The following is a 13,477-nucleotide window of genomic DNA, read 5'->3' on the forward strand; positions in this document are numbered from 1 at the left end:
CACAGCCCCCTCAAGAACAGAGTCCCCCAGCACAGGCCCCCCAGTAAGGCTCCCCCAGGATAGACTCTCCCAGCACAGGCCCCTCTCTAGGACTGACTCTCCCAGGACACATTCCCCCAGCACAGGTCTGAGGTCTTGCTAAACCCTCCCTTGACCAATGTCTTCATATTCAGGCATCCTGAAGACCCTCCTCTCTTCTGGCTCTGAGTAAATTGGAGAACAGGTCCAGGATGCCTGATGAGGCAGGGGCTGGGGGAACCCGCAAGCAGAGCTCACTCGGCAACCAAGGTACAAGGACCTGGGAAGCTGGCAGCCCTAGCCCTCATAGTCAGGTCCCAGTTCTAGGAACATGGGTCCCAAGACACACCTGGGAAGCCTGGTCCCCACCACCTTGAAGGGGTGTCCACCTCTCAGGACTGGGGCTCTGTGGCAGCCCTGCCCCAGCACTGCCCACCCTTGAGAGCTAATCTGCTTGCTGAGTCTCTGGTGTGTTCCTCTGTGTGGTGTCTGTGTGCACACCTGTTCTGTCAATGAAGTACCAGGACTTGAGTCAGATGTTGGTCACATTTATTTCAGTCTAGACCTGCAAGAGTTCCTCCCAGGAAGCACAGCTCAGGGCATACTCAGAAGCCGGGCAGAGCTGGACTCACCCTTAGCTCAGACACATGCATGCAAATAGGATCAGGCCTCAGGAAGTCCCTGACTCCTTCTCGTGACCCTTGGCTTCCTCATGGGGAAACAGCAGTAGTAAGAGGACCGGCCTCCAAGTGTATGGTGGGGAGTGAGTGAATTAACATCAGAGCTGGATTAGCAGGAGTGATGTCATACCTACACCCTGGGCCCTGGCAACACAGGGGCACCCCCCCAAAAAGGATGAGGGTTCCCCAACAGTTCAATAGTGGATATTTTTTAAACATAAACAAAAATCAGAATTTTGTTGTACTCTCTTCTATTGCAGTTTGGCAATGTTTTACTGAGAATTTCGCTTGTCAGTACTTAGGGTTTCTAAAGCCTTAATCGGGTCCAAGAAGTGGTGCAGGTGGGCTGTGGGACAGGGGGGTTCTCAGCAGATATCAGCCTGCTCACCACCAGCCTCACGCCTGACTTCCTGCTCCCCCTTTCCCTCTGGGCTCCAGCCCTCCCCAGATCCCCTCACGCCCTGTGCCCTCCTGTCTTTCTCCGGAATGCTTTTTGCCACCTGACATACTATTCATAGTTTTGTTTATTTTCTCTCTCCTCCACTGTTATCTCCTTCCTCCCTTTTTATAACTTAGAAAAAAGCAATTTTAATTTTAGCATGTGGGTACTTTTTTATGATTTAGAATTTGTTTTTAAATTTTTAATAGGGTATAATTTATATATAGCATAGTGCAGATATCTTAATTGATGAAGTTGTGTATATTCATACACTTGAGTGACAACTACCCAGATGACAATATAAAACATTTCCATCACCCTAGAAGTGCTCCTTTCCAGTCAATACCCTCAAGAGGTAATCCCTACTGCTACTTTTATCCCCAGTGGTTAGTTCTGCATGTTTTTAAACATCATGTATGAAATAATATAGTATGTTTCTTTTGCTCAACTTTATGCCTGTGACATTTACCCATGTTGGTTGAGAAGTGTTATCAGTAATTAGTTTTGTTTTCTTTGCTTAATTGCTTTTTTTCTGCTGGGTAGTGTTGTATGAATATATACTTTATATATATCGTTTATCTATGTGAGTTTGAGTTTGGGGCCATTATGAACATTCCTGTCTGTGTCTTTGGTGGACATATGCACTCATTTGTGGATATATACTAAGGGAGTGGAATTTCCAGATCATAGGGTATACATATATGTAGCATTAGTAGATAGTGACAAATGGTTTTCCAAAGTGATTGTACCAAGTTACACACCCACCAACGCCGTATGAGAGTTCCAGTTGCTCCACATGCTGGCCAGTACTTCCTACTGTCAGTCTTTTAATCTCATCCATCTCTAATGGCTAATGGATGTTAAGAGGAATCTCACTGGGGTTTTACTCTACATTTCCCTGATGACTAATGATGATGCCTGTTCATTTGCATATCCTCTAGTGGAAGTCCTGTGTGTTTTTTTCCTAAGGGATCCCAGGCACTTTAGTAGGGTGTTCAGTAAAGATGTGCTGAATGAATGAGTAATAAATGAATCAACAAATGAATAAGATCCATCAGAATAAGAGGCTTACCCTCACCCCTGGCTGACACTATGCCTATCTCCAAAGATCTCCAGCACTTTGTAGATTTGTCTCCTTTGGTTACTGGGCATGAGAGTTGTGGCAGAGTTGGGGCACTTTGGGAGGTGATTAGAAAGGTCTGAAACAGGATGCCAGCATCCCTGCCGAACAGCTTGGCTAGTACATTGCTAAGCACTGCCAAGCTTGAGGCCCCCTTCCATGGCTCTTTGTTTCAGAGAGCAGAGAGCAAGGTGTTCCAGGAGCGGGTGCTGACACTTTTACTACCACTTTCTACCCAGTCAAATCCCACCCTTTCTCTCCAGCCTAGGCTGCACCTGGCCTTTGTGTTCCACCGCATCCTGGGCAACCCCAAATCCCCACCACTCAGCAAAGGGCGGGACAGAAGAGGGTGACAGTTCTCAGAACGAGAGGACTACAGGAACTGTAGCAGACTTGAGTCCCAGAAGTGGGAGGTGTGCATGGAAAACAAAAATACACTGGGAACCCAGAAGAGGAGGAAGCACAGGGCTCGCAACCAGAGTTAAACCCCAGGTGGGGAAATCTAACCTGAAAATCCTGAAGCACAGCAGTAGGGGGTGACCAGGAAGCCCTTGTGGGAGGATCCAAGTCTAAGTAGAGGTGAAAAGAGCAAGAGCACTGCCTGAATTCAGAGAAGTGGTACGCAATCATCCTCTGGCCTCGCTGCTGGCCGAGATGGGCACACAGCCCCACACCTCGTTCCCGCATTCACTGCTAAAGCACTCTTTGAGCACCACTGTATACCCACGCTTCACTAGGCATCCTAGATAAAGAACTGCAAGCGCCCTGATATCACATAGTTCACACGCCAGCCGAATAGATAAAGGCATAATCATGCAAAATTAGAGCTTTAGTAGAAATAAAGGCAAAGTATACCAGGGGCTGGGCAGGGTTAAATTAAGGGGTTGCCATAACCTGACTTGCATTTAGAACTGTCCTTCTGGTAGTAGCCAAGGTAGAGAAGGGGAGAGCCTGAGGCAGTGACCATTGTGAGGTATGTGGAGAGGGTGTCTTGGCCAGTTTGGGGAGGGAGCCTTAGCAAAGAAGTTGTGGGGGGCTAGTGAGAGGCCCTGGGGAGGCAGAGTTGAGGGGGCTGGAAACCTGGAGGTGAAGACCCCGGAGAAGGAGGACACAAATCTACTTCAGGGTTTCTAGCCAAGGAAACTGGAGGGGCAAGTGTTCACTCAGTCCAGGTAGGGAGAGGCAAGGAGAAGCAGGTCTGGAGGCAGGTGGAGAAGAGGAGAGCACTGGATTCTGCCTAATTATCCCCCCTTCAGCCTCCCCTCTCCAGCACCTCCCTCAGGCCCTAGAGCTGATGCAATTAAAAGGGTGGGAGCTGGGAAGTTCAAGGCAGGAGAGAATACAGCTCCTAACTCTGCCCACATCTCGGACAGACCTGAGCCCCAGGGGGACCAGCCTGGGGGCAGTGAGCTCTCTCCTGGGGACCCGAGAACCATGCTGAGAGTCTGTGAGCACCCACAGCTATCCTGCCAGATCAGGGCTCTAAGCTGGGCCTCCCCTACTACCCTGCCCCTGGGCCTAGGGTGACTCTACTTTCCGAACCAATAATGGAAACATATCATCTGACACATGTATTTTGGAGGGGACAAAGGGAAAAAATTTCTTAAAGATCTAGGATGGGTGGTTTCCATATCTACACTGTCGACTAAAAAAATAGTCACAACCTAAAAGTTGAGAGTTATGTTTTATTTGGCGGGAATTTTTAGGACTTCAAGCCTGTGAGGCAGCATCTCAAGTAACCCTGAGAGAACTGCTCCAAGGTGAGGGGGGAGAGCCAGGGTATACAGAAGTCTTGCAGTGAAATGGCAGGTAGTCTGACCATCAAAAGATTATCGTTAATTAAAGAAAACCAGATATCCCAAGTTAAGGAATTTAGGGCTTTTCTATGTATGGGAAGATGCAAGAGTCTGGGCTCACTGAAATCATTCCTTTGATATGCGCCTCAGCTATCAGGGGCCAGTATCCTGTGTTTTCACATCCTGAGTTTCCTCAGGGCTCACCGTCGGGAGTGGCTGCAGTCTGATGGCTGCTGGATGGCAGGTATGCTTTCCTTCCTGAGTTTCCTCAGGGCTCACCAGCTCATGTTGGAGGACTGCATTCACTGATGACTGTGACATCCTTTGTTTCCAGATATGGCAGGCAATATTCCGTTTATCTACACCTCACTTACATTTATTCATTTCTACAGCAAATAGTCACAGTGGAGCTATAGCTGTGCCAGGTGTGGGGCGTCACTGGAGTGGACAAGGCAGACCTGGTCTCTGGCTCTCAGGGCAGGGCATCCGGGCTGCTCAGTGGTGTCTCCACCCCAGAGACAAGATGCAGCAGATCTTGAAGGCAGTGGTTGATTAGTTCAGGAGGGTGAAGAGTGGACTGAGGGCTGTGGGTCTGGTGTCAACTTACCTTGGCAAATAATGAATACCTCTGTGGCACCAGGGCCAGCACAGATTCCCTGGTCTGGTTTCTGCTGGGTGAAATCAAGAGCTCAGCTGGATAATCTGGGCAGCTCCTTTAGCTCAAAGATGTGTTGTTCTGCTCTCCTCTTTAGCTGGGGAGGAGCCCTCTGCCCAAAGGGACTGACTTTCCAGGGCCAAGCAGAGGATGGGAAAGGGTGAGTAACTCCCTGCAAATTTCCTCCACTCAAAGAACTTGTGTTTCCTAGAAGGCCCAGCTGTGCATCTTCTTGTTTCTTAATGGCTGAGCAAGATGCTGTCATTGCTTACAATATTAAACACTGTTTTCCAGCAATACAGCTCTGTGGTTAAAATATAAATATCACAAGGGGTAAGGAGACAAAGAGACAAAGCTTATGACTTCAGGATGGGTCAGATTCCATTTCTCACCTCAAGGAAGGGAGAAGGGATAAGCCCCACTCTTGTTCCTTGAAGAAAAGGTGGATGGCTGAGGGTAGAGGAAGGCTGAATTCTGAAATGTATGTGCGTAAAAGAAATTATAAAGTGAAAGAAATTAGAAGTAAAAGGAATTATAAAGTCAGGCACATGGGTTCTCAGAGGGAGGCTGAAGAAGCACAGGAGGCCCTCAGGAGAGTGGGAGAGGCAGGGCAAATAGAGTCAACCATTAGACTGGTAGACTAAAGGACAGAGAGTCTGGGCTGAGCACTGCCCCCAAGCTTGAAATCTGCAATGAAATGCAGAGGGCAGAGGGAGGCATTGTAGGAAGCCCCAAAGCGTTTGTCCATGCATCCTTTCTTTCCTCTGTCCACCCATCTGCTCATTTATTTGTCTACCCATTTTTTCACCCATTGGTCTGTCCATCTGACCGTCCGTCCACTCCTGCATTCCACGAATATGTCAAGTGCCCACTATGAGCCAAGCTATATGCAAAAGGGATTGATTTCTGGTCCAAAATGGAGAAGATAGGAGATTGAGCAACTGCCTCACATCTTACTCTGTGCAGGAATAGAAGGAATCGCAGAAAACTGTTGATGGTGATAAGTGGAACCGGGTGGGAGAGTGAGGCAGTGGGGGTACAAACGATTTGTCCCTCTATGTTTTCTTTTTCTGTAATGTCACTATACCATCACAAATGAAGGGGGAAAGGTGGCCTGAATTAAACATAAATCCTGAGATTGGAATCAAGGATACATTCACACATTGCTCGCGTAGATTCTTTTCTTTATTTTTGGCTGTGTTGGGTCTTCATTTCTGTGCGAGGGCTTTCTCTAGTTGCGGCAAGCAGGGGCCACTCTTCATCGCGGTGCGCGGGCCTCTCATTATCGCGGCCCCTCCCATTGCGGGGCACAGGCTCCAGACGCGCAGGCTCAGCAGTTGTGGCTTACGGGCCCAGTTGCTCCGCGGCATGTGGGATCCTCCCAGACCAGGGCTTGAACCCGTGTCCCCTGCATCAGCAGGCAGATTCTCAACCACTGCACCACCAGGGAAGCCCTCGCGTGGGTTCTTATAAACAAAAATGAATGCACATTTTTAAAGGTATATGGTGGTGAGTCTGACCTGATAGCCAGAACCAGACCCTCACTTCTCCCTACCCTAGGGAAAGATACAGAGGGAAACTCGGTTGCAAACTGTATTAGTCTGCTCAGGCTGCAACAACAAAATACTACAGACTGGGTGGCAGAAGCAACAGAAATATCTCAGTTCTGGAGGCTGGAAGTCCAAGATCAAGGTGTCAGCAGAGTTGGTTCCCCCTGAGGCCTCTCTCCTTGCCTTGTATATCATTACCTTCTCCCTGTGTCTTCACATGGCCTTTGCTCTGTGCTCACATCCTTGGTGTCTCTCTGTGTGTCAAAATTTCCTCTTCTTACAAGGACACTAGTCAGACTGCATAGGGTCCACCTTAACAGCCTCATTTTAACCTAATCACCTCATTAAAGGCCCTGTCTCCAAATACAGTCACATTCTGAGGTACCAGGGGTTAAGATTTCAACACATGACTTGGTGGGGAGGTGCAATCCAGCCCAGAACACAGATAATAATTTCAACAAGGACAACAATAAGAAAATGACAGTCATAAAACACACACCTTTCATAGGCTCCTAGAGGGAATGTATGAGCCAGAATGAATGGAACCCTGTCCAAGGCAGGTGTGGAAATGCAGGCTCACAATTGGGCAAACTCTTTAACTTCAGTGAGCCTTGGCATCTCTGGGAAACGACCTCACGATGTCTCTCTGGGGCTTGGTAAACTGGTACACTGCCATGCACATCTCAGAAACTGTTAACATTATTAAATGATGTCTTTATACTCTCTATCCTCACCCTATCCTTCCACAGCCAGTGAGTTAGGTCTTTTCGCTGCAACCCAGTGAGTTAGGTCTTTTCGCTGCAACAAACATTCTATCAACTCCAAGGGGGAAATGGGGCACCCAATGTGGTGGACAGGTCCACCTCACCTGTCCCTCATTGGACCGAGGGCTTGGCCTCATGGATGGCAGTCCAGATGGCCAAGGGCAAGCACCCTGGGCAGGGCTCCATCCTGCATCATTCCTTGAGCAGGGGCGGCGAGGTGGCAGTGCTGACCATCTGGGGCGCTGGGGGCAGCTTGGCAGTCCTGGTGACTAAGACACCCTCTAGTAGGGAAGGAAGGGAATGGCAGTGCCGGGATGCTGCATCACAGGTCTAGCGATATAACCACTCCTCAAAGCAAGTGTTAAGACCAGCAGGACTTCTTGGTCCTCAGTCATTTGCTTGACATCTCCACAGCCATGTGCACAGGCCGGCTGGCCCTCACCCTCCTGTCTGTGCTGAGCCTGGGTACCCAGGCCTTCAACAGCCGGCTTGTCAAGTGCTTTGAGGACCCCCAGTATGAAGAGATGGTGCGGCTGGCCCAAGATGGGCTGGGGCCGATGGCAGAAAGGAAACAGATAGTGGTGATTGGGCGGGCAGGGCAGGGCTCACCGCTGCCAAGACCCTACAGGACGCTGGCCACCAGGTACATGATAGGGTGTGGGAGGGTCCTGCATGGGGAACGTGGGAGAGAGGGAAGTGGACAGCCTCAGAGAGCTGGGGCAGGGGACTGGGTCTAGGGCTCTAGGTGGGGGTAGAAGGGCTAGAAGAACTGGGTGGTCTGACTGTATAACAAAGGGAGACCTGGGGAAGAGGCAGGAGGGCTGTGGGAGCTAGGCCTGCTAGGAGGGGATGTGTCCAGCCTCACTGAGGTCAGGAAAGTGCTGTCTTTCTAGGTGACTGTCCTGGAGGCCTCAGGGCATGTGTGGGTGGCAGAATAGAGACCCACAGAGTGCCTGGAGCACAATGGTATGTGGAGCTGAGAGCCATGAGGATTCCCGCCAACCACAGGTACGGTCAGGAAAAGTGGGAGTGGGTAGGGAAGGCTGGGGTGTGGGCAGTTGTCTCATTTGTACTCTCGGGATTTTAGTTTATGGAGGTGATGGGTAGCCATGGAGAGGTTAATGCCACTGAAAGAATTTATTTCTTACATTTCCAGAGAGAAGGGGACAAACCACACCACACAGGGGATACATTGGGATGGTCAGGAGGCAGAAGACAGGAGCAAAGAGAAGGCACAGACCTTGGCCTTTATTGGAGTTTCTCAGGGAAAGGCAACATGGGACAGAGTAAACAGCTTAGGTTTGGCTGGTTTGAATAATTACAGTGGGCTCTGGGCTGTAGGAGTGGTCTCTAGTTGCCTGGTACCTGGTCCTGGGTGAGTTCGGGCAGGGGATATATTTACTTGGTGTGTGGGTGGGAACATGGCCTTGGATCAGCCAGTCTGCACACTGAAAGGAGAGCTCTAGGCAAGCTGACATGCAGGAGAGACGTGGTTCGGCCCTGTGATTAATGAATATCAAATAGACAGAATCTAAGAAGACACAAAACGCACAGTTAGAACACACAATTAGAACAGCAGTCAATACCAAGGTCAAGACAAATAGCAATGAGTGGCCATCCTTTCCTGGAAGTCAGCAGGGCTGGGTCTGCCCCAACTCACAGCCTCAATGTTTTAATGTATATACTGTGCATAATGGCACCTGACCTGCCTGCTTAGAAGCCGATGTGGAGGATCCCAAAAGATAATTAGGATGGGAGAGCACCTTGAAAAGTCAAAAGTGGCCTGCTAGGTTTGCTAACAATGGGAATAATGAGTGTCCATCGAGGAGGGTGTGGTGTCTGGTGGGAGCCCTGGGACCAGAAACCAGCACCAGGTGACCTCATGGAGGGTCATCCTGAAGGGGGGGGCCCTGCTCCGTGGAGAATGCAGGGTGGTGGAGGATGCTTCCTGGAGGCTTGGGAAGGATGCACATGGCCTCCAGGTTAGATAAGACACTGCTCTTCATGCAGCCTCCTGGACCTTGAGGCCAGAGGTCTCAGACAAAATGAGAGAGATCGTGGCCAAAACGGAGGACAAGCCTGGTGTCATGTGGCCACAAGAATGGTGGCCCTGTTCCCTCGTGGCCCTGCCGCCATTAGCGTAGTGACAAGGGGGCCTGTAGTTCTGTCTTTGGATAGAGGCCAGTAGCCCCAATACATCTGTGGGGAGCAAAGAGCAGAGCCCCTGGAGCAGGGAGGGCTGGCGGCTTCCTTGTCCCTGCTGAGCTGCCTCCGATTCGTACCCCAGGCTCTCTCATGAGCTCATCAGGAAGTCTGGGCTAAAGCTCAGTAAGTTCCGCGCCTCCAACAACCAGAGCTGGGTGCTGGTCAACGGGGTGCACAGCGCATGGGGGAAGCACAGGCCTACGCGCGTCTGCTGGGCTATCAAGTCAGGGCAAATGAGGAGTGGAAGACGGCAGAACAGCTTTTCCTAGGATCACTGCCGGGGAGTGTGAACATACCAAACTCTCCGACCCCGCCCAGCCTCACTCGGCCACGGTGGCGCCAGGTTTCCCGCTTTGTCCGTACTATTCACAGTGGCCTCGCCGGCCTACAGAAATGTGTCCAACACCAACAAGGAGGTAGACTTCCCACCTCCGTAACTCTCAGGTTGGTGGGGGAGCTCTGGCCCCTAACTTTACAGCCCCGTAATATGTCCAATAGTTAAGTTTCCACCTTCGGGACATTCAGACTAGTTGTGGGACAAAGTCCTTGAACCCAGGAGAGAACATATATAAACCAACCTTGGACGTACACACAAGGAGAAGCATGAGTGAGGGAGTGGGAGCATGGGGGGCTGGACCAGGCGGAGGTGAGTGCCCGTGTGGGGTGGAGTTTGGTTCTCACTGAGTGCCCCTCCTTCCTCCATGCCCAGGTGGTGGAGGAGCTGAAAAGCAGTAGCTGCAGCCAGGTGCTGGAGAAGTACGACTCCTTCTCCACCAAGGTCAGTCCTGGGACTCACTTCCTGCTGCCCACAGCCCACCCTGTCACAATCTATGGAAACCACGGCAGGACCGCCCACCCTCTTTCCAGCTTGAAGCAGGAGAAACATGTTAACCCCTGACCCACCCTCCCCAGCAGGCAGCCAGAGGGAACCTGTGCACACACCCTCCTCCACATCCTCCCGCCTGTGGCTCAGGGCTGCCCAAGATGGAGAGGGGCTCCTTCCTCACCCACCTACTCCAACCCCTTGCTGTTTCTTACTCAGCCAAACACACCCTCAAGGCCTTGGCACTGGCCGTTCCCTCTGCCTGGAATGCTCTTCCTGCAGATATCACATGGCTTGCCCCTCAACCTTCTTCAGGTCATGGCTCAAATGCACACTTTGAACTGAGGTTCCTCCCATCTGGCACCCTCCCATCTTCCTTTCTCTGCAATATTTTCCACCCTAACGCTTATCACACTGTATTGAATATTTTACTTGTTTAATTTGTTTATGGTCTGCTTCCCCTGCTGGAATGTAAGCTCCTGGAGGACAATGGTGGTGGGAGGGAGGGGAAGGAAGGGGGGAAGGGAAACAGGGGAGGAGGGAAGGAAAAAGGGAGGAGAGGTACAGGGCTTGGAGAATAAGTCAAGCTAGAGGAGATTCTCAGTTGCCCACCCCTACCCCCCACCTTCCACACACCCCATGCACAGAGGTAGGGAACCTACCACCCTCTCTGGGTTCTGGTTGTCTACACTGCAGATCTTGAAGCGTGTCTCCAGGAACTTCGTGACGTTGCTTTCCCTGGGATGGTGGGGTCCTGCCACCTTGTCTCTGGTTTAAACATGCATGTTTGATAGAGGTTTTTGCCCAGGTTACGGCAAGACCAGCCATGCCCTGTCATCCTGGCAGTCCCTGTCAGGACTGCCCCCCGAGTGCCCAGCCTCCAGGGCCGCTGCACTGGTGACAAGGGTACCAGATCATCCTTGGACACCCCTCAGCCCTCGGCAAGCTGAACAGTTGGTCACCCTAACAGGCGAAGCCCTCCTGGCCAGTTCTGTTGTGTGAACTCTGGCCTTGCTTGGGAGAAAGGAGCAGGGGTGAAGCACAGGCACAATCCTCAGTGGGCACTTCCAAAGGGAGAACTTCAGGGTCACTTGCTGGTGGGCTAGCCAGGACCACAGTGTGATGGTGGGGGATGAGGGCAGGGTGAGAAAAATCACTCAGTACCTAGATTCCTCCAGATCAGTGTAAGTGGCCCAACATACTTGCAGTTGACAGGAAGACTGGGCCTCAGTTCCCCCACCTGTAAAACAGGGGTGATAAGCTACTTCTTAGGATTGTATGAGGCTCATACAAGTGAAGGGCTCATCAGAGGGTGTGTATGTGGGAAGTAGCACTGAAAGTGAGCTGTTTTCCTGTTATTAGGACAAAGGAGAGCATTTTGAAACTGTCAGAGCCTAGTACAAGTAGACCCATGGCAGCCCCCAGGGGCCCGGCTGAATGGTCTGGCCACTCCACTCTGTCCAATTCTGTTTCTCCCTGTCCCTGGATGCAAAGCAAGGGTTCTCATGTTGGCTTCCAGACAATCTGACTTCCCTGCCTTCTCTCCCTGCACGTGGTCGGCTGTTTGCAGGGATACCTGATTAAGGTGGGGAACCTGAGCCAGGGGGCTGTGCAGTTGACTGGGAGCTGCCGAATGCAGATCCTGGCTACTACGAGGCCTTCTTGGAGACCCTGCACGCCACCATCTCCCTCTTCCAGGAGCCCCAGTGGGAAATGGGGTGGAGCAATGGGAAAATGGGCATGTGTTAGCCAGTTACTAACCAGGACAGTGGTGGAAAGAAAGTTTAGATAAATCAGGTGGAAAAATCCCAAAAGAAATGGGGAAGAGGGGAAAGCAGGGGTTTCCAAACTCCAATGAGCCTCAGAATCACTGGGGGTCTTGTTAAACACAGAAGGTTGAGCCCCACCCTGAGTCTCTGATTCAGTAGATCTGGGCTAGGACCTGAGAACATGGCATTTCTGACATGTTTCAAGGTCTGCTGCTGCTTCCTGTCTTTCTGTCTAGGACCCCCACTTTAAAAACCTCTGGCTAGGAGGCAGTCACATCAGGAAGCTACAGATCTGCCTTTGCTCTGGGTCTCACCTGCTCTCTGGTTACAGAGATGAGGGTCCTTACAAGGGGCCTCACTGTCTTTCATCCCAGGAAGATGTATCAGGGCTGCTAACTCCAGACCCCAACCACCAAACCCCTGGTCGCTGTCAGGATGGTCTGGGGCTACAAAGATAAAATAGACCGGGATTCACTCTCCCTCAGGGTTCTGTGACCCAAATCCTGCCAAAAAAAAAAAGGCTACAGATATTTGCGGGAGGGCAACAGACCCTGCAAGCCTTCAGTGGCCAAGGGGACTGGCTCAGTTATTTAAGCACCCGGGCTTCTTCTTTTCCCAATAGCATCGTCTCCCTTCCTCCCAGAATTTTTTTCAGAGTAAATCCATTTATATTCAGGCCAGGGATTGTCTTAAAGGGAAAATGGAAGGAAGAGGAGGGCCTTCAGGCAGGCCGAGTGGGGTGACCACTTGAGGAGGCGGGGGGCGGGGGGTGTGTGTGACTGCGAGCCAGGCGTGATCCACGTTTCAAGCCTGAGGCTCTGGCAAGGGACTGTACCTGCCCAGAGGGAATGCATTTTTCTGATTTGTCGGCCCCAAAATGGCACCTATGTCTAGTTCCCTGGAGCTCAGAGCCACCTTACCTGGCATGTCCTCCTTTTGCCAATGGCTTACCTCCCTAACACACAGGCCAGAGCAGGTCCATTAGAGGGCTCAGCCTCTGTACAGTCCGAATGGCCCATCCTCTGCCTGGCCTTGTCCATCAACCTGCTTCCCTGTCTCTCCCTTGCCTGCTCACTCTCAGGTTCGATGAAATCGCTGGGGGCTTTGACCAGCTCCCCCAGGCCCTGCATGCTGCCCTCTTGCCCGGGACAGTCCAGCTCCACTCGCCAGCAGAGGAGGTAGAATCATCCGGAGACCACGTCCACATCACCTACCGAACGCCTGACCCTCTGCAGACCAGGGTACATCTGACCGCCGATGACCTGATTGTGGCCACCACAACCAAGGCTGCCTGTTTCCGGCCACCTCTCTCCCATGGCAAGGAGGACGCACTGCGATCCGTCCACTACAGCAGTGCCACCAAAGTGATCCTGACCCGCACGAAGCATTTCTGGGAGCACAAAGGCATCTTAGGGGGCAAGTCCAGCACCAACCAGCCTTCCGCTTCATCTTCTACGCCAACCACATCTTTCCCAACGGCACAGGGGTCATCCTGGCCTCCTATACCCTGGACGATGACTCCTCTTTCTTCGTTGTCATGGACGTGCCTGGGCAATTGATATTGTCCTGGACGACCTGGCAGTAGTCCATGACCTCCCCAAGGAGGAGGTGCAGGGCCCTGTGCCCCTATTCCATGGTCAAGCATTGGAGCCAGGACC

At 51.5% G+C, this 13,477-nt stretch overlaps 1 long non-coding RNA gene across 1 annotated transcript in view; it reads left to right on the forward strand.

Moving 5' to 3' along the window:
* The window catches only part of LOC103014323 (uncharacterized), a 49,725-nt gene extending 36,320 nt beyond the window's left edge, over positions 1–13,405 (forward strand). The window contains exons 3-5 of the long non-coding RNA XR_009007284.1: positions 7,916–8,030; positions 9,937–10,005; positions 12,901–13,405. This is a non-coding gene — a long non-coding RNA (uncharacterized LOC103014323). The remainder of the gene's footprint in view (positions 1–7,915; positions 8,031–9,936; positions 10,006–12,900) is intronic.
* The last annotated feature ends 72 nt before the right edge of the window (positions 13,406–13,477 follow it).

Source organism: Balaenoptera acutorostrata, chromosome 2 (assembly GCF_949987535.1).
Source record: "Balaenoptera acutorostrata chromosome 2, mBalAcu1.1, whole genome shotgun sequence".
NCBI lineage: Eukaryota > Metazoa > Chordata > Mammalia > Artiodactyla > Balaenopteridae > Balaenoptera > Balaenoptera acutorostrata.